Source organism: Leptonychotes weddellii, chromosome X (genome assembly GCF_054177405.1).
Source record: "Leptonychotes weddellii isolate Sample4059 chromosome X, ASM5417740v2, whole genome shotgun sequence".
In the NCBI taxonomy this organism is placed as follows: domain Eukaryota; kingdom Metazoa; phylum Chordata; class Mammalia; order Carnivora; family Phocidae; genus Leptonychotes; species Leptonychotes weddellii.
Genome location: NC_138385.1, coordinates 58936510 through 58941462, shown reverse-complemented (window position 1 = coordinate 58941462; position 4953 = coordinate 58936510). Strand labels below are relative to the sequence as shown.

General features: G+C 36.1%; 1 pseudogene across 1 annotated transcript in view; it reads left to right on the top strand.

Moving 5' to 3' along the window:
• The window catches only part of LOC145717835 (SWI/SNF-related matrix-associated actin-dependent regulator of chromatin subfamily E member 1 pseudogene), a 171071-nt pseudogene extending 167164 nt beyond the window's left edge, over positions 1 to 3907 (top strand). Inside the window, exon 2 of the transcript XR_014141306.1 lies at positions 2901 to 3907. The product of XR_014141306.1 is annotated as an SWI/SNF-related matrix-associated actin-dependent regulator of chromatin subfamily E member 1 pseudogene (transcript). The remainder of the gene's footprint in view (positions 1 to 2900) is intronic.
• Positions 3908 to 4953: the final 1046 nt, after the last annotated feature.

Sequence of the window (4953 nt, the reverse complement as noted above, 5' to 3'; positions counted from 1 at the left end):
GCTCCTTGATTCCTTGTTCTGGTGCTTCATTATTGGTGTATAGAAATGCAACAGATTTTGGTATGTTGATTTTATATCCTGACACTTTGCTGAATGCATGAACCCTTTCTATCAAATTTTTGGTGGAGTCTTTTGGGTTTTCTACATAGAGTATCATGTCTTCTGCAAAGAGTGAACGTTTGACTTCTTCCTTGCCCATCTGGATGCCTTTCAGATATTTTTCTTTAAACAGTATACTTAGGAGGAACCCAAGAGCCCTTAGAGGTAGGAGTATAGAATGTCTAGAGGTCCTGGGATTCAAATAAATTTCTAGCCTTTCACCTGGGAAGCTACAGAACCATTTTTTAGATGGGGTGGGAGATTCAGTGAGTTAAAGAGTGAGGAGCCAATCCAAATATTCTTTAAATTTGAACAATTTCTATTACTCTATTGAGTGTATGCTATATTTATTCAATGCATTCATCAAATATTTACTGAGAAAATATAGCAGCTTATTATAATTCTATAATGGAAATGCCAGAAGGATAGTGGTATTATCAGTTTTGTTCACTTTTATATCCCCATGGCCTAGAAAAGGACCTGGCCGATAGGAGACCCTCAATAGATGTTTCTTTCTGCCCTCAACGAACTTAACTTACACTGTAAAAAAAAAAATGGACAATAAATGTTGTGGAAAGAAATATAACAGGGAAAAAGGGAGAGAAAGTGATGTGCGCTGGAAAGTTATCAGGGAAGGCCCCTCTAATAAGGGAACATTTGAGAAGAGATCTGAATGAAATGAAGGTATAGGTCCTGCATATATTTTGGGGAGGAGGAGAGAGAGAGAAGAAATAGTAAATAAAGATGCTCTGTAGCAGAAAATTTCTTGGTATGTTCTAGAAAGATCAGTGTGGCTAGGAACAGAGTGAGCAAGAAAGAGAGGGAAGGAGATGAGATCAGTGGGCAAAGTCAAATATAGACCCTTGTAGGACAAGGTAAGGACTCTGACATTTATACTGTGTAAGATGGGGACCATTTGGAGGATTTTGAACAGAGATTCAACATGATCTGGCCTCTGTTTTAACAGAATCCCTCTTTCTGCTGAATTGAAAATAGCTGTAAGCAATGTTGGTGGGAATGCAAACTCGTGTAGCCACTCTGGAAAACAGTATGGAGATTCCTTAGAAAGTTAAAAATAGAATTACCCTATGATCCAGCAATCCCACTACTGGGTATTTTCCCAAAGAATACAAGCACACTAATTCAAAAAAAATACAAGAACACTTATGTTTATAGCAGCATTATTCACAACAGCCAAGATACGGCAGCAGCCCAAGTGTCCATCAGTTGATGAATGGATAAAGAAAGATGTGAGATACACACACACACACACAGTGGAATTTTATTCAGACATAAAAAATGATGAACTTTTGCCATTTGCAATGACATGGATGGAGCTAGAGAGTATAATACTAAGTGAAATAAGTCAGAGAAAGAAAAATGCCATATGATTTCACTCATATGTGAAATTGAAGAAACAAAACAAATGAGCAAAGGAAAAATAAGAGAGACAAAGCAAGAAACAGACTATAGAGAACAAAGTGATGGTTAACAGAGGGGAGGTGCCTGAGGAAATGGGGATTAAGGAGGGCATTTGCCATGATAAGCACCAGGTGATGTATGGAATTACTGATCACTATATTGTATACCTGAAACTAATAGAACAGTGTATGTTAACTATACTGGAATTAAAATAAAAATATTAATAAAAATTAAATAAATGAGAAAATAGATGCAGGGAGAAAGAACAGAAGTAGGATGACCTATTAAGGGAGTATACCAATAATCCAGGGAAAAGATGAGGTTGGTTTAGACCAGGGTGGGGACAATGTGAGTGGTGAGATAGTGATTAGATTCTGGATAGATTTCAAAAGAATACCTGACAGGATTGTCAGATTGATTAGATAAGTAGTATGAAAGACAGAGAAGAGCCAAGGCTGACCTCACAGTTTTGGACTTAAGGTACTAGACTAGTAGAATTGCCATTTCTGAGATAAGAAAAGAACAGGGGAGGTACAGGGTAAAGTGGTACAGAGAAAGAAGGAAGAATTTAGTCAGGTGAAAATGGAGGAGCAGGAGGTTCAGAATGGGTCTAAACTTAAGTGACTATCAAGTGAATATAGACTGCTATATGCATAACACATTTTATATGAACCTAATGGTAACCACAAATCAAAAACCTATAATAGATACACAAAAAATAAAGAGAAAGGAATCCAAGCATATCACTAAATAAAGCCATCACACCACAAGGGAAGAGAGCAAGAGAAGAAAGGAAAAGAAAAGAACTAAAGAAGAAGGGCACCTGGGTGGCACAGTCAGTTAAGCATCTACTTCTATTCAGGGCATGATCTCCGGGTCCTGGGATCCAGCACTATGTCAGGCTCCCCGCTCAGTGGGGAGTCTGCTTGTCCCTCTGCCCCTCCCCCCACTCCTGCACTTGCTTTTGCTCTCTCTGTCTCTCAAATAAATAAATAAAATCTTTTTTAAAAATAAATTAATTAAATAAAAGAACTAAAAAAAACACATAAAACAAGTAACAAAATGGTACTAAGTATATACCTATTTATAATTACTTTGAATGTAAGTGAACTAAATGCTCCAATCTTAAGACATAGGTGACTGAATGGATAAAAAAGCAATGCTGCCTACAAGAGACAAATTTCAGACCTAAAGACTCATGCAAATTGAAAGTGGAGGGATGGAAAAACATTTGTCATGCAAATGGAAGCAAAAAGGAAACTGAGGTAGCAATAGTTCTATCAGATAAATCACTTAAAGACCAAGATTGTAACAAGAGACATAGAAGGACACTACATGGGGCACCTGGGTGGCTCAATCATTTCAGCATCTGCCTTCAGCTCAGGTCATGATTCCAGGGTCCTGGGATCGAGCCCTACATTGGGCTGCCTGCTCGGTGGGGAGTCTGCTTCTCCCTTAACATCTCTGTGTGCTCCCTCGCTCTCTCTCTCTCAAATAAATAAATAATTCGGAAGGAAGGAAGGGAAAGAGAGAAAGAGAGAAAAGGACAAGGAGGGAGGGAGGAAGGAAGGAAGGAAGGAAGGAAAAAGAAAAGAAAAGAAAAGCCTTGTTAAAAAAAAGGACACTACATAATGATAAAGGGAACAATCAAGAAAGAAAGAAAGAAGAAAGAAAGGAAAGAAAGAAGAAAAGCCTTGTTAAAAAAAAGAAGGACACTACATAATGATAAAGGGAACAATCCATCAAGAGGATATAACAATTGTAAATATTTATGGACCCAATATAGGACTACCTGAATACAAAGGTAATTATTAACAGGTATAAAAAAAGAAACTGACAGTAATACAATAATAATAGAGGACTTTAACACCCACTTACAACTATGGATGGATCATCCAAACAGAAAATCAATGAGGAAACAGTGGCTTTCAATGACACACTGGACCAAATGGACCTAACAAATATATTTAGAACATCCCATCCTAAAACAGCAGAATACACATTCTTTACAAATGCACATGGAACATTCTCCAGAATAGATCACATGTTAGGCCACAAAACAAGTCTCAATAAGTTTTAAAATATTGAAATCATGTCGTGCATCTTTTTTGACTACAATGGTATGAAACCAGAAATCAATCATAAGAAAAAAATATAGAAAGAACACAAATACATGGAGGTTAAATAACATGCTTCTAAACAATGAATGATTTCTTTAAGCAAGAAATCAAAAAGGAAATCAAAAAACACATAAAGACATATGAAAATGAAAAAACAATGATTCAAAATCGTTGGGATGCAGCAAAAGCTACTCTAAGAGGGAAGATTATAGGAATACAGGCCTACATCAAGAAGCAAGAAAAATCTCAAATAAACAACCTAACCTTTAACCTAAAGGAGCTAGAAAAATAAAAACAAATAAAGCCCAAAGTCAGTAGAAGGATGGAAATAATAAAGATTAGAGCAGAAATAAATGAAATAGAGGCTGAAGAAATAATAGAACAAATTACTGAAACTAGGAGCTCATTCTCTGAAAAGATAACATGGAACTGGAAGAGATTATGCTAAGTGAAATAAGTCAATCAGAGAAAGACAATTATTATATGGTTTCATTCATATGTGGAACATAAGGAATAGCAGGAGGAACAGAGGAGAAGGGAGGGAGAACTGAATGGGAAGAAATCAGAGAGACAAACCATGAGAGACTCTGGATTCCGGGAAACAAACTGCGGGTTACAGAAGGGAGGGGAATGGGGGGATGGGTAACCAGATGATGGGTATTAAGGAGGGCATGTGTTGTGATGAGCACTGGGTGTTATATGCAACTAATGAACTGTTGAACACTGCATCAAAAACTAATGGTGTACTATATGTTGACTAAGTGAACATAATAAAAAAAAGATAAACAAAATTGATAAACCTTTAGCCAAAAAATCAAAGAGAGAGAAATGACTTAAATAAATAAAATCAGAAATGAAGGACAAATAACAACCAGCACCAGAACAATACAAACAATTATAAGAGAATATTATGAAAAATTATATGCCAACAAATTGAACAACCTAGAAGAAATTTCTAGGATAAATTCCTAGAAACATATAACCTTCAAAAACTGAAACAGGAAGAGTTACAAAATTTGGATAGAATGATTACTAGCAACGAAATTGAGTCAGTAATTAAAAAAAAAAAAACTCCCAACAAACAAAAGTCCAGGACCAAAGGGTTTCACAGGTAAATTCTACCAAACATTTAAAGAAGAGTTAGTACCTATCCTTCTTAAATTATTCCCAAAAAATAGAAGAGAAAGGATAGCTTCCAAATTAATTGTATGAGGCCAGCATTATCCTGATACCCAAACCAGAAAAAGGCACAACAAAAAAAGAAAACTACAGACCAATACTCTGATGAACACAGACACAAAAATCTTCAAAA